This window comes from Sus scrofa, chromosome 1 (assembly GCF_054392235.1).
Source record: "Sus scrofa isolate SSC_HxYL_T2T_F1_AM1 chromosome 1, Sscrofa_HxYL_maternal_Yorkshire_Landrace_v2.0, whole genome shotgun sequence".
NCBI classification, from domain to species: domain Eukaryota; kingdom Metazoa; phylum Chordata; class Mammalia; order Artiodactyla; family Suidae; genus Sus; species Sus scrofa.
Window position 1 is genome coordinate 267157755 of NC_139383.1, and position 25227 is coordinate 267182981.

At 38.4% G+C, this 25227-nt stretch overlaps 2 long non-coding RNA genes across 2 annotated transcripts in view; one reads left to right on the forward strand and one right to left on the reverse strand.

Moving 5' to 3' along the window:
* The window catches only part of LOC146407172 (uncharacterized), a 74362-nt gene that overhangs the window by 34565 nt on the left and 14570 nt on the right, over positions 1–25227 (forward strand). The window contains exon 2 of the long non-coding RNA XR_014826031.1: positions 16724–16910. This is a non-coding gene — a long non-coding RNA (uncharacterized LOC146407172). The remainder of the gene's footprint in view (positions 1–16723; positions 16911–25227) is intronic.
* The window catches only part of LOC146407173 (uncharacterized), a 50069-nt gene continuing 45978 nt past the window's right edge, over positions 21137–25227 (reverse strand). The window contains exon 3 of the long non-coding RNA XR_014826052.1: positions 21137–21273. This is a non-coding gene — a long non-coding RNA (uncharacterized LOC146407173). The remainder of the gene's footprint in view (positions 21274–25227) is intronic.

Genomic DNA, 25227 nt, shown 5'->3' on the forward strand with positions numbered 1-25227 from the left:
AGGGATCAAACCTGCATCCTCTTGGATCCTACTTGGGTTGTTTCCACTGTGCCACAATGGGAACTCCTTTTTTTGTTTGTTTGTTTGTTTGTTTGTTTTTAAATCACAGCAAACCCTGAGTCAAGAGGAAGAAATCTACTGGAAAGTCCAAAATCTTCTCTAAACACAAGCTAGGTCATCACAGACACTAAATGTAAAAGTCAAAGGCAAAAGAAAACAACACTGAATATTTAAAGTGTTGACACTTACTGATTGGAAGCACCTGTACAGATGACCCAGTGCTCCTTGTTCTCACTGCTGTCCCTGTGTGTTACTATAAATTCCAGTCCCATAAATTCCCATACAGTCCTATAAATGCCCATACAGAGCCCAGGTGACCATATCTGTGTTGAAGTGTGCCTGTCATCTGGGCACACTTAGGATTGGGGACCTGGGCCCTATCACTGACTAAAAAGATGACAGCTGGCCTCAATTTTATTATATGTAAAATGGTGACATTTCCTAAAATAGTGGGATATCTTAAAGGTTCAATGCTATTCAAATACATAGAATTTAAGAATATAGTAAAGCACAGTGGCTAGAATATAGTAACTGCTCAAAAGGTGACAATTACAAACAAGCATAATTGTTAGACACTGGGAATATAAAATCAATTAAAATTGTAGGATTTATTTAAGGATTTTATAAGTCCAGGCATTAATCTTTGAGTACTCACAGTAAATAGACGGATTGATAGTTGGATAGATGGATATTTAGATGGATTAAAAATCACTCTAAATGGCCTATGTTCTACATCAGTTCTGTCCAATAGAAATATAATGTGTACTACATTTACCATTTTAATGTTTCTAGTATCTACTTTTTTAAAAAAGCAAAAAGAAAGAAGTGAAATAATTTTAAAATACTTATTAACTCAGTATATCTAAAATACTATTATTTCAACATATCAGATATTTTGGATTTTAAAAAGATACTTGTCTTTTACATCCAGTATATTTGCCCTTAAATCAGGGACCAGTCCGTCTGGTTTCTATGAGACTGTCCATGTTTTAATCCTAGAAGTCTTCATCCTCGAAAACCCCTTAGTCTTGAGCAAACTGAAGCAGTTGGTTACCCCAGACTTACAGCACATCTCAACTTGAACACCAGATTGTAATCAGAAACAGCTGATCTGGGAATTCCCATCGTGGCTCGGTGGAAATGAATCTAACTAGCATCCAGGAGGTTGCAGGTTCAATCCCTGGCCTTGCTCAGTGGGTTGAGGATCCGGCATTGTTGTGAGCTGTGGTGTGGGTCACAGATGCGGCTCAGATCTGCATGGCTGTGGCTATGGTGTAGGCTAGCAGCTGCAGCTCTGATTCGACCCCCTAGCCTGGGAACCTCCGTATGCCATGGTACAGCCCTAAAATAAAAAAGACACACTCACAGAAAAGAAATAACTGATCTATGTTTAAATTTCATCAAATTCACAGGAAAGGAGATTCACAGGTCAAAGTTTGTCAGATGTATCTAAAATATTTTCAGTAATTGAATTGAGCATCCATTGTTAACTTTAAATTTAATTTAAATTAATTATAATTTTAAAAGTAGTCCCTCCAGTCTTAGTAGCTTATAATATTCAAATAATGGCTACTACATTGGGCAATGCAGTCTCTTTTTATAGAATTACATACCAAGTAGTCTATGCATTTTGGAGATGTATTCTCCTAGATTTTTCAAGTGCCATAGCAGAATTGGGCTGGAGGATTTATTATTGTACTATATGTATTACTGAGTATTACTTTATACCCAGCACCCTGCAGAGATGTGACCACTGTTTTAAAAATGTAATATTATGCACTGCAACTATATAAAGAAATGGCTTAAGAAACATTCATTTGAAAAAAAATTTGGAAGGAATGCAGGGACAAAGGCAGAAATGTAAAGCAGCAGTAAATATAAGTTATAGGGAAAGGAAGTAGAAACTAAATAAGACATGTGGATAGTCTATCATTCATTCTCTGGTGGAATTACCAACACTAAGCCAAGAGCCAGATTTCCTGGCTAAAGACAAAACTCAGCCTCTTTTTTTTTTTCCCTTCTGGCCTGACTTTATACTTGTAACAGTATCATGGGCTGAGCCTTAAGAGACCCTGAAGTCAGAGGGATGCTGCATTAATTATAACAACTATAGTATACTAATAAATGCTAAGATTAAATCTAATTCTGAAGGATAGGAATTGAGAAATAGCTCTAAGCCAAATGCATATGCTTTTAAGTTCATGCAGTGATGGCTTAAAAAGGTAACAGACAAGATAGAAATTGAACTCTCTGTAGAGACAGGAAGTATGGAGTTAGGTCTGTAGGAAACTGGGAACTTTATATGCTAAACATAAAGCCAGGACCCTGAAAGATTGAAGAATCCATGTCATAAGGGGAAAAATCTTCCTACAAGTCTAATAAAATAGCAAGAGAACTCATCATCTGCCTGTGCTCATGGAGGAAAAAAAAATGCATCTGTAATGAGAAACGAAAGCTCTAGCATGTGCCATGCATGCGTTTGGGGCTAGAGTATATGTTATTCTCATGCAGTAGGGATCACAAGGAGAGAAATAATTAAAAAAAAAACACTCTTAAGACTATAAATCCTATGGTTTTGGTGGAAACAAATAAAAGAAACCACATTGTGAAGACACTTCCAAAACCCAGAGGACATGTGCCTCCCCTTGACAGAGGGGATAGAGTGAGGGGGAGAGACCACCACGAAAAATAAACACATAATCCAGAAATACAAATTACTTGGGGAAATGATCTACCACGTGGGGGATCAACAGAAACAACAAAGCATAAAATTAATAGCCCAAGACACTGAAATTACAGAACATAAGAAAGAGGCTATCACATAAATACATTTTAAATGATTAAAGGGAATGAAGAAGGAAACACATCAAAATAGAATAAGAAATTATGAAAGATGAATAATTAGAATTTAAAAATAGATAATGTAAAATAATCATAAGATAATATATCTTAAAAAAAAAAAACAGCATCTGGACATAGCTGAAGAGAGAAGTAAAGACCTGGAAGTTAAAAAAGGCCAAGTTGCCTAGATTGCACAGAGATGTAAATGGGTATAAATGAAGGAAAAAGTGGTTAAGAGTTATGGATAAGGAGTTCCTGTGGTGGCACAGTGATAATGAACCCAACTGGTATCCGTGAGGATGCAGGTTCAGTCCCTGGCCTCGTTCAGTGGGTTAAGGATCCGGCATTGCTGTGAGCTGCAGTGTAGGTCACAGATGTGGCTCAAGATCTGGCGTGGCTGCGGCATAGGCCGGGAGCTGCAGCTTCTGTTGGACCCCTAGACTAGGAACTTCCATATTCCATAGGTGTGGCCCTAAATTAAAAAAAAGTTATGAATCAGAAAACTAAAAGTTTTAATATTTTATATTGGAGATATATTATTGACAGCCTAAAACAACATGTATTACATAGAAGGTACTCTAGAAATATTTGTTGAAAGGATGCATTAATGAAAGAAGGAACAGAAATCCCAGAAAGCAAAGACAGATAATGTATGATAAAAAAGAAAACTAAAGAGGTAATAGCTGTGGTGTTTTGTTTGTTTTGTTAAGAATTGGAGAGTTATTAAGACATAAAGAAATTCAATGAGTCCTGAAGAGGAAAGATCAAAATAAACATATACTTAGATACAACATAGAGAAATTGTAGACATACTAAAAATCTTATGTGTAAAGGAAAAAACTAGCAGTAAAGCAAAAATAGAAATTAGTTGTTTGGTAGATTTAACAGCAACAATAGAGGCTAAAATGAAATAATATATTCAACCTGCCAAAGGATAGTAATTTTAAGCCGATAATCCTGTAAAACATCCCATGTCATTCAAGATTGATGATAAATTTAATACATTTATCTGAGACTTACAAATCTTCATGAAAAGTGTTGCTAAAGATTGTTTCAGAAAGTAGCAAATTTTACGGAGACGAAATTAGAGATGCGCCAAAAATAACTCATAAAGAAATGACTCAATATGTAAGTAAATCTAAATAAACAGAAAAACAGTTCTAACTAAATTGGGGTAATTAGAAATAAGTTTAGGAGTCCTCATTTTGGCTTAATTGGGTAAGAAGCTGTACAGTGTCCATGAGGATGCAGGGTCGATCTCTGGTCTCACTCAGTGGGTTAAGGATCCAGCATTGATGCAAGCTGTGGCATAGGTCACAGAGGCAGTTTGGATCCTGCATTGCTGTGTCATAGGCTGGTAGTGGCAGCTCTGATTCGACCCTTAGCCCAGGTACCTCCATATGCCACAGGTGTGGCTGTAAAGAGGAAAAAAAAAAGATTAAAAGAAAGTATTCCAAAATTATAAAAGATGGGGTGATGATAAGAGCAAGATAAAAATATTCTAGGTTCTTTGAATAGTTTGGTTGGTGTTTAGAGACATTGATAAACCTTATACTATGTTGTTATACATACATTTTAAATGTTAAAAGTACCCTAAAAAGAAATGCTATATAGTATATATGTACCATATATATTATATATATTACACATGTATATATATGTACATACACACAGGTATGTTCAAAACTTGTAGAGGAAGTAAAAGAATAAATAAAATTTCATCAACCCAAATGAAGGAAGGAAACAAAAAAGAATAACAAAGGAAACTTATTACATAGAGAACACATAGTAGAATGACTCAAAAAGTCAGTGATCACTGTTACTGTGACAATATTCATTTTATCTGATTAAGGAGGGACATCCTCAGATTGGACTTGAAAAATGACAGTTAAATGTACATTAGAAATTCAAGCAAAATACAAAACAGAGAAAGTCTCAATAATAAAAATAATGAGATATACAGGCACACAGAACCAAAAAAAAGCTGGAATAAGGAAATTAATACAGAAAGAGCTTAAGGCAAGAAGCATTTACAGGGATTAAAAAGTGCATTAGTTAACAATAAAGTGATAATCCCTCAGAATAAGACTCTTTAACACGTATGTCCTTAATATCATAACCTTAAAATATATTAAGTAACAATTAACATAATTGTAAGGAGGGAATGATATATTCATAATTTTAATGGGAGATTTTAATTTACTTCTCTCAAACTGTTAAGCAAAAAAAGTAAAAATGAATAAGCGTATGAAATGTCCTTAAAGAATGTTTCATAAACTAGAGCACACAGATTTTTAAGCAAATTCCGGAGACCTGATACGAAAAACACATATTATGTGACCACACTGTAAGAAATCAATAACAAAAAACACAACAGAGGTTTTTCTTATACATTTGGGAGACTAAAATTATCAGTAAGAATGCATAATGGAAACCAAGATATTTAGATCTCAACCAAAATGACCACATATATTATTCAATCTTGTATGATATGACCAATATAGTCTTAATTAAGAAAAGAAGATTAAAAATAAATGAGATAGAAGGAACTCCTGCCATTTATGACAATATGGAAAACCCTGGAGGACATTATCCAAAGTGAAATGAGCCAGATACAGAAAGGCAAATACTGCATGAGCTCACATATGCACGGAGTCTGTAATGTTCAGACTCAGAGAAGCAGAGAATAGAATGGTGGTTGCCCAGGGACTAGGCATTGGGAGAAAGGGAGAGATGTTGTCAGAAGGTACAAACTTTAATAAGATGAATAAGTTCTGTGGGTCTAATGTACATTGTGTTAACTACGCAGTTAACAGTACTATGTTGTGTTTGCTAAGAAGGTGGTTGTTAACAGTTCACACCACACACAAAAAATACTAATAGGTATGATAGATTTATTAATTAGCTTGATTGTGATCATTTCAGTGTGTATATATATCAGAACATCCAGTTTTACACCTTAAATACATACTTTTTTGTATTATTATACCTCAGTAAAACTGAAAACAATAGGATTGCATTGAATTTAAAAAATCAGAAAAAATGTAGAAGAATAACAAAGTATAAGAAAACTGAAAACAAAGAAACACTTGAGGTGATTTTATTCTTAAAAGGACTAACACAATAAAACTTAACTGACCCAAGGAAAAAAGAGGAAAAAATGGATACAACTCTAACCATTAAATGACAAAGTTCAACCCTTATCTTACATTACATATAATAGAACTACTTGAAATAGATAATATAAGAGTAAAAACTGTAAAAATTCCAGAAAACCTAAGGCGAAATCTTCATGAACTTGGATTGCGTAAAGAATTCTTAGATAGGACACCAAAAGAGCATAACCCATTAAAAATGTAATAGGAGGAGTTCCCATCATGGCGCAGTGGTTAACGAATCCAACTAGGAACTGTGAGGTTGTGGGTTTTATCCCTGGCCTTGCTCAGTGGGTTAAGGATCCGGCGTTGCTGTGAGCTGTGGTATAGGTCGCAGACGTGACTCGATCTCACGTTGCTGTGGCTCCGGCATAGACTGGTGGTGGCTACAGCTCCGATTCCACCCCTAGCCTGGGAACCTCCATATGCCATGGGTGCGGCTCAAGAAAACGCAAGAAGACAACAACAACAACAACAACAAAAATTGTAATAGAAGTTCCCATAGTGGCTCAGTGGTAATGAATCTGACTAGAATCCATGAGGAGGCAGGTTTCCTGGCCTCACTCCATGGGTTAAAAGATCTGGCCTTGCAGTGAGCTGTAGTGTAGGTCTGATGTGGCTGTGGCTGGCAGCTATAGCTCTGATTTAGCCGCTAGCCTGGGAACTTCCATATGCCATGGGTGTGGCCTTAACAAGCCCCCCCCCCCCAAAAAAAGTAATAAGTTAGCCTTCATCAAAATTAAGATATTTTAACTGAAAAAAGAATCATGAAAAAAAATGTGAGTATAGACTTGGATAAAATAGTTGTAATCTTATATCCCATAAATGACTTTTTTCCCCCCAGAATATATAAAGTGCTCATCTAATTCAATAATAAGATACAATTAAAATAGGCAAAATATTTGAACAGATATTTTTATCAAATAAGATAAAAAATGGCCAATAAACACAGGAAAATAAGCTCAATATTATTGGTCTTTAGGGAAATACAAATAGGAAACCATGATGAGATATCACTACTCATCCACTGCAATGTCTATAATCAAAAAGATAGTAATAAGTGTCAGAATGTGGAAAAATGCAGATCTTCCTATATTGCTAGTAATGTAAAGTGGTATGATCACTTTGGAAAATAGTATGGCACTTTCTTAAAAAGTTATATTTAAACTGACTGTATGACCCAATAATTCTCTCTGGCATATATACCCGAGAGAAGTACAAACCTATGTCACATAGATTCATATGTGAATATTCATGACAGTGTCATTAAGAACAACCCAAGCACAGAAACAATGGAAGTGTCTGTCAGATGGTGAATCGGTAAATAAAATGTGATACATCTGTATGTTGGACTATTATTCATCAATAAAAACAAATGAGCCATTGATGCATGCTACTTAGTGGTTAACTTAAAAAACATTATGCTATGTGAAAAAAGCCAGACATGAAAGACCACATATTTTATGTTCTATTTATACGAAATGCCCAAAAAGTAAACCAAGAGATACAAGGGATCTTTTGAGAGTGATTGAAATGTTCTAAATCTGGGTTGTAATGGTCTCACAATTTCATAAATTTACTGATAGCCACCAAATCATATACTTAAAATTAGATGAGGAGTTCCCACTATGGTACAGTGGGTTAAGGATCCAGTGTTTTTCCTGTGGCAGTGTGGGTTCAGTTCCCGGCCCAGAACAGTGGGTTGAGCATTTGGCATTGCCTCAGCCATGGTATAGGTAGCTACTGCAGCTCAGATTCTATCCCTATCCCTGGCCTGGCAACTTTCAAATGCTGCAGGTGCGGCCATTAAAAAAAAATAAATAAATGAGCTTTTGGTATGTAAATAATACGTCACTAAAGTATTAAAGTCACAAAATGCAAATAATAAGGGGAAAGACTATTGCATTTGGGTTTACATTGTTTATCAGTACAGTCAGCCCTTCTTAATATATCCCCAGATACCTCATCAGAGAATTCAGCTAACCTTGAGTTGAATGTGGATCAAATTTCATTATGATGCAAATTCTTTGATATTTATTAAATTTGATATATAATAAAATGCAAAACTATATGTGTAATTCCCAGAGAGCATATAATAATATGGTGGCATTCCTGAGAATTCTCAGCTCCCATGGCTTGATCTGGGGGAGAGAGAGAAGATTTCGAATTACAATAGTCCTCCCTTATCTGGTGTTTTGCTTTCTGATGTTGCGGTTGTCTGTAGTCAGCCATGATTTTAAAATATTTCATGAAAAATCCAGAAATAATTAATTCATAAGTTTTAAATTTTGCGCCATTCTGTGTAACATAATGAAATCTAGGGCTGTCCTGCTCCATCCAGAGTAACTCTTTTTCCAGAATATCCTGTCCATTAGTCACTTAGCAGTCATCTCTGTTAGCAGTTCAACTGTTGAGGGATCACCATGTTTGTGTTCAAGTAACCCTTATTTTACTTAATAATGGCCTCAGAGCACGAGAGTAATGATGCTGGGAATTTAAATATGCCATAGAGAAGCGGTGAAGTGCTTTAATTAAGTGGAGAGATTAAAGTTTTTGACTTAACGAGGAAAGGAAAAATCTTAGGCTGAGGTTGCTAAGATCTATAGTATGAATGACTCTTCTACCAATGAAATTGTAAAGAAGGAAAATGTGTTTGCTCTCACACCTTAAATTACAAAAGTTAGGGCCACAGAGCATGGTGAGTGCTTAGTTAAGATGGGAAAGGCATTCAACTTGTGGCTGGAAGACATAAAGAGAAAACGGGTCCAAACTGAAAGCAACATGTTGAGTCAAAGCAGAGTGTACACAAAGACTTCAGCAAGGGCTAGCCTGAAACAGGCGGCACTAAGCCTTTTACCGGAAGTAAGGATGGTGTTGTAGAGTCAGGAATAGGTTTGGACTGGAAACCTTAAAAATTACTGGAGAGGTTGTGTCTGCCTATGAAAAAGCTGCTGCCATAATGTTGAAGAAGCTGAATAAGGAGAGAGGATACATCCAGAGCAAGACTTCATTTGTGATGAAACCAAGTTCTTCTGGAAGAAAAAGCTACATTCATAAAAGTCCAAAGGAGGTACCAGAGGATGAGACGTGGACAGATGAACCTCTCACATAATGTGGCATCCCACACCATCACAAGAAGAAGAAGGAGTTCCAATATGATAAGATGTTTCGAGAGAGGCCGCATTTACATGACTTGTATTAATAATATATGATGTGGTGCATTACACAATGGAATGTTACTCAGCCATAAAGAGGAAGGAAATAATGGCATTTGTGGCAACATGGATAGACCTAGAAATTATCATGCTAAGTGAAGTCAGTCAGATGGTGAGACACCAACATCAGATGCTATCACTTACATGTGGAATCTAAAAAAAGGACACAATGAACTTCTTTGCACAACAGATACTGACTCACAGACTTTGAAAAACTTAATGGTTTCCAAATGAGACAGGATTAGGGGTGGGGAATGTCTGAAAGATTTGGGATGGAAATGCTGTAAAATTTGGTTGTGATGATCATTGTACAGCTATAAATGTAATAAAATTCATTGAGTAATAAAAAATAGTATATTGCTGTAATTTGTTCTGTTTTTAAAACTAGTTTTAGGTAATTTTATCCTGTCCCTAATTCATAAATTAAACTTTGTTTTATATAGGAAATAACAGCATATATAGGGTACTATCCATGGGGGTCTTGGAATGAAACTCCTGAGGGTAAGGGGGGATGTCTGTATAGGTTTTAATGATAACATTTAAAGGCTCTGCAAGTTATTCATTACCTGCATCTCCTATTTCCCACCTATCAAATGGCCTGATACTATTTTGATAATGAAGATTAAATGATACATTATATGGAGTAAATATTTTGAAAACTGTCAAGTCCTGTATAAAATATTAAATTGCAATTGTTAGTATATTTAGGTAGCTTCTATGTACCAGCGGTTATTTTTAAGCATTTTATGTTATCTCATTAAATGTTATAAACCTGTGAGACAAGTAATATCTCCATTTTATAAGGATGAAGAGTTACTGCTCAAGGTTATTAGACACAAACTTATTAGACCATGGATACCCGGGTTTTATCTTCATTTTAGATATTTTCATTTCTTTTTTCTTTTTATGGCTTCACTTGGGGTATATAGAAGTTCCCAGGCCTAGGGGTTTAATTGGAGCTGTAGCTGAGGCCCGTGCCCCAGCAAGGCTGAATCCGAGCTGCATCTGTGACCTACGCCACATAGGACTGAATCAGTACTGAATCTTTAACCCACTGTGTAAGGCCAGAGATTGAACTTGCATCCTCATGGGGCATTTTATGTCAAGTTCTTAACCCGCTGAGCCACAGTGGGAATGCCTACATGTTTTAAATTATGATTCCCTTCTCCCTTCCAATGTCAGAAAACTAGATGAAACCTTCATCCTTTCATATCCACAGTATCACAGAAGCTCCCAAATCATTCTCCCCACCACCAGTATCTCCCTTACCTCCATCTCAGACTTTGCTGTTAGACAAATGTCATGGCCATCATGCAGTTTTCTTGCCCATTGCATTTTAGACTGTCAAAATTAGAAGGAATTTTAAAGGCTACTTAGTACAGTGCCTTTTCTGAAATGAAATATTTCTTATATCTAGAATTTAGAGTTTTGTGACTCAATTCTAAGTGGAATTCACTGATAATTAGCTGCTTCAGAGAGGGAGAGGACTGATTATGGTGGAGGATCCTTCCTCCCAGGCTTTCATCCAGGTTCTGTAGACGGGGAAATTCCTCCCTCCTTGCACTGTGTCCACCTCAGTAAGTCCTTCATATCTTCTGGACCTTAGCTTAGTCTCCCCTTCCTGCAGGAAGAGTTCTCTCATAGCCTCAGGCAGGCTTCTCTGACACAGGTCCCATAGCTCTAACTTTCCTTCATAGCCGTGTGACTAATGGGTAACTAACTAATCAGTCTATATATGACCTCCAACAGGGAGGCTGTGATGGGGCCACTCACTGTTTTGTCACATAGTCCCTGCAACACAGAATGTGCCCAATAAATACTCATTAAATGAATGGATAAGTGAATGAATGAATGATCAAAGGAAAGACTGATTTGGGTGACAACTTTGTCAAAACCTATGGGAGCTCCTAATTATTATGTGCCTTTTAACATGCTGAAAGCTTTAAAAACATTGGCTCCTAGTCCTCAAAAGCCCTCCTGATAGGGAGAAATTTATAGTCTCCTTTTATAGAAGGGAAAACAGAAACTCATCGAGGCAAGTGGCTAGGGATGCTGCACCATAAAAAAGACAGACACATGATGGCGCATACCATCAAAGTTTACATCAGGAACATGGATTTGCTGCCAAAAGCATTTCATTATAGAAAAGCAAGGTTTTCTGATAACCACTAGGGTATTGCTGTGATGGGTATGACAAAGTGGGGTTTTTAAACATAATGTCACTCTTCTATTTCACATTTAGAGGAATACTAATCGTCCGTTATTACGAGGGGGCATGTATGTCTTGCTTTTGCCTAGAAGGTCTTGGTTTACATCTTTGTCCTAGTGTAATTATTAGTAAAAGCATTAGTGAAAGCATTCTCTTTCACTCTCAAAAGTGTCCCCCTTTAGAGACAGATTATATAGCCACCCTACTTAACATGCATCCAGCCTTTATCAAAACCCTAGAGGCATATCATGTACTCATCAAATACCTGAGGAACATATTGCCAAGTCAGGCATTAGAGTTTTTATTCTCTGTCTCTCTCCTGTCCTATGTCTTCCTCTCCTTCCCAGTCCCTCCCTCCATCCTGTATTTTTTTCTCCTCCCAACATTCTTTCCTGCTTTTGGATTGGTAGAAACTCCCATCCTTGCCTGGACAAGCAGGTGAACTGAAGGAGTGCAAGACCTTCTTATGCTCAGAGGCAGTAAGAAACTTAGACTAGTTTCAGAGCTGTTGCTACAATCTTAAAGAATATTGGGTTTGTTTCACTTCAGATTTTATAAAAATCTCAGATGAATTTGGCCACCCTCTCCTTGATTTTTTTTAGATCCCAGGTGCAATGTAAGGAAGACCGGGTCCCTGAATTTGATTTACCAAATATGATTTTCTGTAGGATATTTGGTGTGTTCTTTTTAAAAAAAATACATTATTTTTTTTTCTTTCCTGCCAAGTACCAGAAAATTATAATGGATAGATTTTGGTTTAAAAAAAAAATACAATCCCAAAATTCTGAGAGTTCTAAATATGGATAAATATATTTGAGTTTGGTAGGCTGAGGTACAGACATATATGTTATCTGGGTTTAGATGTGTTTTATCTCTCTGCCACCTCCCCACTTACTTATCCTCAGTTACGAAAAATAAAAATAATACTACCAAATTGTGAAAATTAATTACATATTACATTATTTTAGATCCCTGGTTTGTAAAGATCTATGCTTTAGAAAGTCTGTATACTTCCATATTTCATAAAAGTTTCTGAAATAGATTTTTTTTTTTTAGGATTTGTGCTCTGAAATACTGTTTGCTATTTCAACCTTGAAATTGACATTTTTCTCTGCGTAGTCTTCTGTTGATTTGGTGGGGAGGGGGTGTGTTTAGGCACTTCACACAAAGGTCCTATTTCAGAAAACAGTGGGAACTTCTCTTTTTGAGAATAATTTTAGATTTACCTAAATATGTCAAAGATGGTACAGAGAGCTCCTATATATTCTCCATCCATTTCCTCCTGTTATTAACATCTTTTGTTACTAGGATGTATTTGTCACAACTAAGGAACAAAAATATTGGTACATCACTATTAATTCAGTGCCACTCTTTATTTAGATTTCACCAGTTTTCGTTAATAGTCTTTTCCTGTTTCACAGTTCCATCCAGGATACCACAGCAGATTTAGGTGGCAAGTCTCTTTGGATGACTCTGCCCTGTGACAGTTTCTCCAATTTCCCTTGATTTTGATGACCTTGACAGTTTTGAGGAATACACAGCAGGCATTTTGTGGAATGTCCCTCGGTGTGGAATTGTCTGATGTTTTTCTCATGGTTAAACTGAGATTTGGGGTTTGGGAGAGGAAGACCTCAGAGATGAAATGCTGTTCTCATCACGTCATGTCAAGGGTGCCTGATTTATCACGGAGGGGGTTAACCTGAGGACCCGGCCTTCATAAACGTTTGCCAGACTGGAAATGGTTTACTTTCAACTAACTCTTCTTTAGTCTTTAGAGAGGCAGCAGGGGAGAGGTTTGAGGTGTCTGATCTCAGGTCAGGAAATATAAATTCTTAATCCCATCTCTGTCACTGATTTCCTGTGTCACTTGGTCACTTGACTGATCCAGGTCATACCTGTAATCTGTGGGGTTTAGAGAAAACACTAAAAGGAAAAGAGAAGCCTTTTCAGTCATCTTTTTTCTTTTCTTCTCTTTTTTTTTTTTTTTTTTTTTTTTTTGGTTTTTGAGGCCTCACCTGTGCCACATGGGGGTTCACAAGCTAGGAGTTGAATCAGAGTTGTAGTTGCTGGCCTGCACCACAGCCACAGCAGTGCAGGATCTGAGCTATGTCTGTGACCTACACCACAGCTCATGGCAACGCCAGATCCTTAACCCACTGAGCAGGGATAGAACCCGTATCCTCATGTATCCTACTTGGATTCATTAACCACTGAGCCACAATGGGAACTCTCCTTATTTCTTGGAGTCTATGTTCTCAGCTTTTATTTCTATTGCACTTTATCAGACAGAGTCCCAGTAGAAAGAATGCTGAGTAATTTGAAGAAAATTTGATAAAGAAACTGTGGACAAAGGTGAGGATATGGTATAGGGAAACCCAAGGCTTTAGTGCATCCCTCTGGGTACAGTGCCAGCAGGGTGCCTGCATCACACCTGGAACTAAGGGGTAGAAGGACAGAATGGTTCAGGGGCCTTTGAGACATAGATGCCCACACAGAGGGGGAAGGCTGACTGAAAGGAGCTGTGGCCATCAACCAGAGATACCTACACTGTGAAACTTATAAGCAGGGAGGCATAAATACCCTGTTTGCATGCTTTTCTCTCCCTCTAAACTGAAGCAAAAGGCAAGAAAGCAAAGAGCTAAGACACCTGAGGCACAGAGAAGGGTGGAGAAGAGTAGAACGTGTATCTGGAAGGACAAGCCAAAGACAAGTATTTTGAACACCATGAGTTACCACTGAATTGGTTCAGCCCAGCATGTAACATGCCCAGTGTTATTTAATAGAACTGTTACTTAAGGATTAGCAGAGATAAAGAACCCAGTGTCTTCTCAAACAGCCCGTGCCAATGCGTCATAGTTCTGTGATTGCAATCTGCCACTCGGTCAGTCCTCAGTCCATTCATCCCAGAAAATAAGTGGGATCGCTTGTCCATATCAAAATCCGAAATACATGTGCCTGCTCCCAGTGGACTCCCTCTCCAGCTAAATCTTAGTTCCTTGCAGACTGAGGGGAAAATTAGATCGGATTACTCTAAGGAGTCATCCAAGTCTAAGACCTATAATTCCATGTGAATACAAACCACTTCCTTCAAAAGATGTATATCCCTAAGGCTCATTAATGTTGCCTTGAGAATTAGCATATGAGATGAAGAAAGGAACCCAAGATTCTGAGAGACTGGGTCGAAAAATAGAAAAATAGAAGTTTAATGTCTTTATCGAGGCCACATAGAACAAAACATCCATCAAAATGGCAAGGGGGAAATTTGAGGCCCCCTTGCGAGTGAGTTAGGAACCTTGAATTGCATCAAATAGGCAACTGCCCATTGCATCAAAATGACTCCATCTTAAATATAACTGGGGGGGGGGTACTAACAAGTAAAGGAAACTTTGCATTTGCCAGAGTTGTTTTACATTTGACAAAGCTTTAATATTTCTTACGTTACTTACATCACTGTGCTATAGACGTGATTGTGCCCATTTCAAAGATGAGGAAAAAGAGGCTCGTGCATTAAGTACTTGGTCCAAAGTTGCACCATTCTAGCACGGAGCCAGGCACATATTTGACACTCAGCAAACAAATCTGAAGGAGGGAAGCTTAATTAGCTTAAGTGTTGAGCTAATCTTCCAGAAAGAACAGCTCAACATGTGCTACCTTCTGGCACAATTGTTGGGCACAGAGAGAAGTCAGCCAGGGTTCCTTTTTTCATATTCTAGCCAAAGAGGCTCATTTGGACACCTGAGTGAAAATGATTCTTATATTCTCTAATGACTATAACTCATTTTCTATTACTTAATAAATGTGATGAATAAAAGGGTTCTTGTAAAGCCAGATAGCATTTGCAAATGGGCTGGTGTGACTTGACGGATGGATTTGGAACCCAAAGCTGGGAAGAGAGCTGCTGAAAGCTGCAGGTGTCGGCAGAAACTGACTTCCGAGACATTTCTCTTTCCTTGGATGGTGATAATCTGGGCTTTTTCACTGATTAGAAAATCTGAAAAGTGGTTTTGTTTTTTTCAATTCATGTATATGAATCAACGAACTGTCAGAACCTAGTAGGCCTTTCCTTCACCCACCTAAGTTCTAGCTTCTCTCTTTACTTTGAAGACTATCTAGCAAATGGACCTAGGGAGATTAGAGAGAGACCTAAGGGATTAGAGAGACTCACTCAGAGAATATCATCTATATTTTTGCCAAGAACTATAAAAATTTGGAAAAGCCAAAGTGTAGCTATTTTTATAAGCGACACCTTGTTTATATTATTATTGTTCAAATTGTCTTAAGTATTCTAAGGGAAGCGGGATTGGGCGCTTAAGTACCGTACCATGGGTGAATATGATGAAAAAGAACCTCATTTTGGAGTTAGTCCTAGGTTTGATTTGGAACATATCACTTAATTTTTTTTAAACTTTGAGCATTTAATTTTTAATCTCTTTATGTCCTGTATGAGAAAGTTAATCTGTTTCCAATTTTGCCTTTAAGGGCAGTGATTCTCAATCTTGGCTGCTCATTAGAGTCTCCTGGGGAGTTTAAGACTATAGATGCATGAACCAATGAAATGTCTCTATGTGGGGTCTAGGTGTTTAAGAAATACAACCCAAATGTAGAGCGAAAATAGAAAACGAGTGCTTAACCAATCGGAATGAAAGGGTCAGTTTTCCAGAGACACAGAAAATTGCAAGGTTTACTCTAAACCTCCCATGAACGGGGAAGTTGAAGCTCGGGGAGATTCCTAAGTTTGTCCAGAATCTCACAATTTAGAGTAGATTTCAGCTCTTCTGAAATCTAGGTCAGAATATTTTGAGAGACTCATGCCTTTGACAACAACAGTAATAATAATAATTAAAAAAAAAACAGTATTTGAGGCAGCTTAGCAGTGAGGTTATCCTCTACAATGGCCTATACGCTGGTTACCAACATATCAAACCTTGGATTTGGCTTAAACCAAGAGTCACAGGTTCACAGTCCATCTGGTTCAAGTAGGCAACTGACCTGGCACAAGACAGTACAGGAGATGGGAGCCAGGATGAAATGGAGGGTCAGTACTTCAAATTCAAATACTCAATAGATTTCAGAGCAAACAACAAACTGGTGCCCTGAATTCCCTTATAGGATTCTGGTTGATAAGCCTTCACTTCAATGCCACCACTGTATTACCCTGGACACTAGATTGTAGGAAGAACTTGGCAGCATGTTCTGATCCAGAGTTGTGCCTTTAACTTGATGTCCTATCATCTCTTTTCTAGACAAGGAACCAGAGGCTGAGGATGTTGAGTATTGGTCCAGGGCTCTCAAGGTGATGGAGTGAGAATCAGAAGAGAAGTCTTCCTATTCCTTATCTCATGCTCCTCTTGGTATTGTCAGAGCATAAGAGCTGGAGTTAGATAGCAGTTCAAATCCTGGAGACACCACTTCCAAGCTGGGAGACTCTGAGTAAGTTACTTTCTCTTTACTAAGTTTTGTTTTCGCCCCCCCCCCACTATAAAAATTAGAGTAATAAAAGCAGTTCCCTCCTAATGATGTTATGGGGATTGAACAGAATAATGCATGATAAGTGTTTAGCTCCATGCCAAGCACAGAGTGGGGGTTTCTTAGCTGATTTTTTGTTGTCCTTGTTGTTGTGTGGTGCAATATCACTTCCCATCCTGAAGGAATGAACGTCCAGAGTTCTTAATGTTTTTAAGGCCAAACTGGCTTGCTCTCCTCCTGCAAGCCTAGTCTCTCTGCCGTCTAAAGACAAATGTGCTTGAGCTCACTCTATTGAGAGTTTCATCCACAGTAAATTTTGATCTGCAGCCTGGTGTTTGGAACTAGGATATCACAGCTTTCAGGTGACTGTGATCGAGTCCAGGGACCTGGTATAGGGCCTCCCTGGGATACAACAATTCCATTTTATAATGTATCCATGAGAAAAAAAAAATAAATGGTTATAAGAAGAGATAAATAGAATCAGAAGCTTGAAAATGTTGAGATCTCCTGCACCCTGGAAACAACAGCATACTTTTCCCTTAGCCTGAGTAAGAGGGCTTGGGTCTGGAAAACTGGCTGGTCTTCTTTCTGTCTCTGTCTCCAGTGTCTTTCCCTGGTCTCAGTCCATCTGTCATCATCTAGCAGGTTTAAGGAAGGCCATGTAAGTGTGGAGTGATGGGGCAGACACGTTTTTTAAGCCTCCAGGCCGCTCCAGAGTACGTTACAAGAGAAATGTCTTCGTGTTTTTAAGCTGGATGAGGCTTCCAAGGACTATGAGGCTTGAACTTGAAAGACAACTCCCATATCCTCTTCACCAGATCTAGTCTCATGGGGAGGGAAGGATAAGCTCCCCCTGCCCTAGGTCATCTTTGGACTGGTCTGCTGTGGACCGACTGTCACACAGCCTCTTGCTTGTCCCTAGTGCCGTCCTTGTTGATACCACAAGGTGGCATTGCAGATTCAAGTGAAATACCGCAAGCCTCCTTCCCGCTTCCAGGTGAGCCTCTGGCATTCACACCTGGGAATGAAGAGGACACCTGCTCCATCTGCTCATTGTACAGACGGTGACACTGAGGCTCAGAGACAAGGTGTAACCTGCTCTGGGGATTCAGAGTGTAAGACGTAAGTCTTCCGCATACAAATCAGGCAGGGAAATGCATTATCCTTTGTTAGGTACCCGCATAATGAAATCTGTCCCCTCAATTTAGCAAAGTCTGAGATATACCCACATGGTTTTCTAAAAAAGAACTCCCTTGATTAAAGTGAGTACAAGAAAGGAGAATGTAGCTGCCTCAAGGGCAGGCATTAGGCTTACTTAGCTTGCCAATGACCAGATCCTGGAATCAGTTTACAGAGTATTGATTTTTTTGCTCCCTCATCCATGTTAGGGCCCTTCTTCTTTAAAGTTGTTTTTCATCTTCAGACTAGATTGCTAGAAGTAGATGGAGCAAGAATTACTTTCCCCTTTATTGCTCATGTGTTCAGTTCACAGATGATTATTGAGACCCTGCCAGATCCAGAGGCTGGACTGTGCATCTGCTGGGAGCCAGCCTTGTGTTTGGTATTCAGGGGGGTAACAAAGGCTGTCCTGCTCTCCTGGATTTACTGCTACCTCCCTCACTGACCTAAGGACATTGTGGAGTTTCAGCAGGGAAGTTTGGAATGCTTTTCTCCTTCTTTCTTCTCCCCATCTTCAGGTCCTCTTCAGACTTCAGAGTCCAGCTTTGTTCCTGAAGTCCAGGGGCAGAGTCTGTGCCTCTGGATGGGTCTTGTGACATCACCACTGCTTCCTTACATGGAGATTACCCTTCTCCACAGTGACTCACTCTCTGAAGCACCTCGAGAAAGGCCCTTTTCTTTAGGCCTCAGGTTCTCTGTGTCTAAAATCCGCTCAAGACTATAGTTCTAGATCATCTAACACCCTCTCCCCAGGAAACTTGTTAGCAATCGAAACGTCTCCTGCACTGTTTTCTGTGTGGGTTCCTTTGTACCAAAACACTGCCTGTCCAGTGAGGGGTCCTTGCTGGCTGAATCTGAAATGTGTATTCTTTAGAAAGCTCTGAGGTTGAGACCTGAGGGAAAAAGAAATGCCATCAGGCTGTTTTAGAAAAATTCTCTTCTATCGGAGGGAAAATCAGTGATTCTCAGGAGGAAAAATGAAAAAAAAAATGTATCATGGGCCCGGAGGAAGCTTTGTTGCTGTTTTGTATCTTAATGTTCCTATAAGCCCAATGACCTCATTCAGGACCCTGCAGCTCTTAGAGTGATGTTCCAGGGTGGACCAGAACAGGTCATGTTTGGGAGTAAATCAGATTCTCATCTCCGCATTTTAAAATTTATAGGTAAAAATCCCATAGTACAAAAACCCACCAAAGTTGGAGCAGGTACTAGATGAAATCGTCCAAGTACAGGTGTGGGTACAGAGCCCTTGCTTCTTATGACCATACTGTGGTCTCTCCATCCATAAGGAGTTTTACCAACCAGTTCTCTTGCTGCCTTGTCCTCCCCACCCCCCTCCCCCTCTCTTAGTTTAGAGGCTTCTCCATTCTTCCGTTAGTTCTTCACATGACATGATTTCCAGCCACGAATCCCTCTTATTCCAGTGCCCCAATGTCTTTTTTTCCTTTTTTTTTTTTTAACATAAAAGCTAATTTATTGGTCTAAAGCAACCCACAGCATTTCATATACCAGAGAATCAAGAACTTCATGTGAGTTTTACACATAAAAGAAATGCTAAACACCCAAATTTTTAAAAAGTATAAACATATATATGCAAAACTTCATGAACTGTTGTACGTAGTTTCCTGATCTCTTAAACGGGAGACACTGAACACAGGTAACTTTTCACTGATAGTGAAGGACTGCCGTTTTCAAGGTCTCTTACTACAGAATACAGTGATATCTTTTAGCTTCCACATCTGGGTGTTTCTGTGCTGCCTTTAAATCAGCCTCATAGTGGTCCCTTCTTCCTCTCTTACTGCTGTCTTGTCCATCTCTCATGTCCTGGTGCCATCCTCCATCCTGTAGCCCAAATACAAAACCAGCCATGAAACAGCCTCCTAGTTCTGACTCAACTATGCCCCTCAGTCCTCAGAACACCAGTGTCCTTTCTGGGCTGCATGGTCCCCCATGGCAGTCCCCATGCTACTTATCCGTACCCTTTCCTATGCTAAGCAAGGTGATAAGGAGATGAAGACGACCTGGCCTGTGTCTTTGAAGAGCTCGTTGTACAAAAGAAAGTTATCAAAGCAAAGGTCTCAAGTGTCTGTAAACACAGAAAACAGAAACAAGGCAAGAGGTTTAAAGTAGTTACCCATGGATAAGACAGAAAATAGCCCATACAACAGACATAGAATTCTTAGCACATCTTTTGTATCGTCAGGTTTCTGGATGTGCTTACTCTGTTCCTAGTATTTCGTTAAAATGGGTGTCTACACAACTGCCAGCGAATGTCACCAATATGAATATTAAAGGGAGCTGTGTTCCCAGCAGTCAGGCTAGTTCCATCCTCCCTTTTGTTTGGCTGCTTTCCTCTTGTTTTGTTTTTTTGTTTGTTTTTGCTTTTTAGGGCTGTACTCGTGATATATGGTGATTCCCAGGCTAGGGGTCTAATCAGAGCTACAGCTGCCAGCCACAGCTACAGCCGTGCTGGATCCTTAACCCACTGAGCGAGGCCAGGGATCGAACCCACAACCTCATGGTTCCTAGTCGGATTCATTTCCTCTGTGCCACGACGGGAACACCTCCTTTCCTCTTTTAAAGTCAGGGATGGCTGAGTACTCAGAAAAGAAATCTTGTTCCATTAATCCCTCTCTTTTGTGTGAATTGACACAGCTGAGACTCAGGGAGAGAAGCATACTTGCCCTCAGCCCAGGATGGACCGATGGGCTGGATTTTTCTTGCAGAGGGAACTCATCTTTGCAGGAAATGCTTGCTGCTTCTTTGTGGCCCATGGCACATGTGAGATCCTTTGGCTGAGAAGCATAGGGCTCTGGATACATGGTGTGAATGCTGCTGTTTAGTAATGGGCTCAGTCTCTGTGTCTTGGGTGTCAGAGGCCAGCGGTTGGCTCTTCAAGGCTTCGGTGGAGGAGGGAATAATTAATTCCCCAGCCAATACGGGGTGCCTTCTCTGTTTCTTGCAATTGGAATAGGACTCACTCTTTACCTTATGTTTGTAGGACACACTGCCAGTTGCAGAGCATTTACAGATGTGGATACCAGGGCATAGAGACGATCGTAATTTCTCAACCACTGAATGACAGATCTCAGTCACGCAGAGCTTGGTCAGATTGTATTCCTCTTTCCGCTTCCTCCTTATGACAGTCCTATGAGGCAAGGGGGGGACAGCATAGTTTATGCCCACGGAGACTGAAACTGAGATTATAAGAGGTAAGTCCTCCACCATGCAGGAAAGACCAGGCAGAGAAGCAGAGGATGTGCTTGAACTCAGGGCTTTTGACCTTAGAGCCTTTGATAATTCCTCATGCCCTGTATCTGTCTCCAAGTCATGCACTGGTGTGTATAATTATTGGCAAAGCTCTCATCGCATAAATCCAGCTCATTTATTCCTTGTAAGAACCATATGGGATTAAGCTGAGTGCCCCTGCTTTACAACCAAAGTATATGGTTTTCTTTGATTTTCTTCCCTTCATGTTTAGGAAAAACAGGACAAGTGTATAAAGTTGAAGGATGGAGTTGTGTGTGTGCCTGCGTGCACACGTACATTTGATCAACACAATTCTCCTCCCTACCTCAAGTTTCTAGAAAACACAACAGAGAAGAACATGAGAACAAACCCACTTCTCTCTGCTTCTCTTAATTCCAGGCCAGTGAAAATTTCCATTCACAAAAATGTTTCCAAAGCCCTGTCAGGTCTAAAACATTTAAACAATATTTACATTATTTTCAATATAATCTATATCCCATGAGCAAAAACTGGAATTGTGTGGTTTGTAAAGATGCTCAATATGCAAATCAAAGTTTGACTCTCTCAGTTAACTCTAATTTATGTTTGTTGGTAGTATGCAATTGGACAAGAGCTTTTGAATATATTATGTTTAATTCTTCAAGCAATCATCCAAGGTAGACATTATCTTCACTTTACAGATGTGGATACCAGGGCATAGAGACGATTGTAATTTCTCAACCACTGAATGACAGATCTCAGTCACGCAGAACTTGGTCAGGTCTGCCTGATTCAAAGATCATGCACAAGTTCTTGTAATTTTCCATAGAGACAGCTGCATCATTTGCTTCTCTGCCACTGGAAAATACTCCCCTGCCAACAATTGTCAAGGTCTCAACAACTTTAGTTCAGGGACATTCTTAACTTAAAAGTGGGGAAGGGGGGGATGCTGAAGATGGGATGCAGAATAAGTGAGAAAGGAAGCTTTATTCATCCTGTTAGCTTAACTTGTCATGACGTTTATATGTGACTATCAGACATGTCCACTTCTCTCTCTGTGACTTTGGCACCCTTAATCATGAACAACTATTTTAGGTTTTACTGAAACAGCAGGAACAATGTATGTCCAACTGCCTAATTGGTAAAGCATCAGGACTGATACTGGTAGAGTTATTATCTTAAGTAACATTCACTCGACTCAGCGTTTGGGGTTCCCAGGTTTGCCTTGGAATTTCCGAATGCCTGTACTTGGGTGGCACCAGACCCTGAAGTTGGAAAAACTCTTTGAGGAAAAATATGAAAAATCATCAAAGATTCTCATCTATATAGTCTTATGGATTTAACAGCATCGTATAATTATAATTACCATCTTCCAGCCCAAACATTTCTAGAAAGGAAAGTGAGTTGCCAAAGGTCCCACAGCAGATCAGTTAGGAGGCTGCATCTTTTGCTTCTTGGTGAAGACCCTTTCTTTGAATTGCTAAGTGGCGATTTACTGATCCCCATTTCATTTTTGGTACTAAGGGTACACCATCAGTAAGTCATGGAATTTCAGTCCAAATCAAACAGAAAACAGAGCAGTAGATAGAACTATAGTACATACAACAGACTCTCTAACAATATTGAATAATATTAATAGCCAACATATTTTAAGTGGAATATCTTCTGTTAATCTCATATGTATAATGACCCCAAAAGGTGGGTGTGTCCTTGTTTTCAAGATGTGAAAGGAATCAAGTATGCAAATAAAAATAGATAGCAAATATTTACCCAATGATATGTCCAGTAAATAACAGAACTAGAATTATGAGTGCAACAGAACAACCTTTGGGTAACCAGAGGAAGAGAAATGACTGTGTTGTCTTGGGAAAAAGGAAGAAGTGATACCTGAACTAAGTTTTCAAGGAAAGCTAGGAATTAAACAGGCATAGGGAGAAAGGATATTAGAGACTGGGCACTGGTATAATAATTACTTGATAGTGACTGTAATAAGATAAAGATGCATATAATAAACCCTAGAGCAAGAACTAAATAAAGTGATGTAGCCAATACTGGAGATAAAAGGTAATACTAGAAAATACTCATTTATTCCAAGATAAGGCAGAAGAGAAAAAAAAGGAGTAGGAGCAAATTAGACAAATTCCAAATGGTAGACTTAAACTCCAATGTATCAGTAGTTAAATACAAATTTCTCAAGATAAAAACACTCCAATAAAAAAAATCAGAGATCATCATCCTGGAAACAAGATCCAACCAATGGCTGATGCCAAGCAACACACTTTAGTTTAAAAAAAAGTGTAAAAATATATACAAACACTGACTATAAGAAAACTAGAGTAGCTATGTTAATATTAGTCACAATAGACATCAGAAAAATGATAATTTCTACAGATAAAGAGGTTCACTTCATCATAATAAAAGCATTGAAATCAGTTCACTTTCAAGCCTTAACAGTCCTAAACATGCATTCACGTAATAATAGTTTTAAAATGCATGAGCCACAACTGATAGGAATGAAGAGAGAAACATACAAATCCATGTTTGGGATTTTAACATTCCTCAAAAGATAGAACATGTAGACAGAAAAATCAGTAAAAATGTAGAAGATGCAAACAACACTATTAACAAACATTGTAATTGACATTTATAGAACGCTCCACCCAACAACAGCAGAAAACACATTCTTTTTATGTGTACGTAGATATTCAGCAAGATATGCCATTTACGGGGCAATTAAAAAAATATCAATACATTTTAAATGATTGGGTAAACACCAAGGGTTTCGTTTATATCTGTCCTCATCCTTAACATAAACTGATTGTGTCTGTATCATGTAATAGAATTCATAGATTGATATTATTACAGTTCAAGCCTGTTATTCTATTAATTCATTGTGTGAATGCTGCAGGTTTCTCTGTGTCTCTAAACTTCGAGTTCTCCCAAACATGAGCATTTGGTATTAACTGAACAATGTCTCCTTATTTTCTGCTTTTCATTTACAAAGCCAGCCCTTTGCACAATGCCTTCATGCAGACAGACATCTCAACAAGTATTTGTCCAATAATAGTAAATGAATTAATAAGCAGTTGTGATTTAAGAAATGCTTGATAGCATTCTGCTGCATTTCATCCTTTACATCTCTGGCTTTGATGGCTGTACAACTATAAATATAAAATTCATAAAAATACATCTTTCCAAAATACAGTAGACTAAGGATTAAAATTTTTTGTCCCTACTTAAATATTTACTGCTACTTAATGTACTGTGAACTATAATGAATATGTAGATCGAGTGTAATTTTCAGTTAGCTGCTTTTTGGAGTGACAATCTGATGTCTTTAGGTAAATGGCAGTGATGTAAATATTTGTTTGTTGGAGTAGTATAACAAGGAATGCGCTGACCCATATGCTATACAGAATGTTATTAATGTTTGTGAAATGTCAGGTAGCAATAATGGAATTCACTTAAAAATTTCAGATTATTAATTGATTTTGTCCCAGGCTACGTATATCATAGAGTCCATTTTGCTGTTGAAAACATGAGTTCTCTAATAATGGTTATTCAAAGTAACACTAACAATGTGTGAATTGCTTTAAGAATTATAAAAAGTATGTCGTGATTTTGCAACTATTTTTCATCTCATCCTAGAGGGTAGAATTTTTAATTCAGTATTTCTTCAGCATGAATTCTGCAAAACCACAGTTATACAGGCTATACATGTTATAAGAGGGAAGGAAAGAATAATAATTTCAAAAAAGTTTGGAAGCATTGACTTCAAGAGACGTGATTTTTAAACGTGTTAATAAATACATGTATTATACAACATATAACAACATATAGGTTAAATATGTGTATTTAAATCTCAAAACAATGG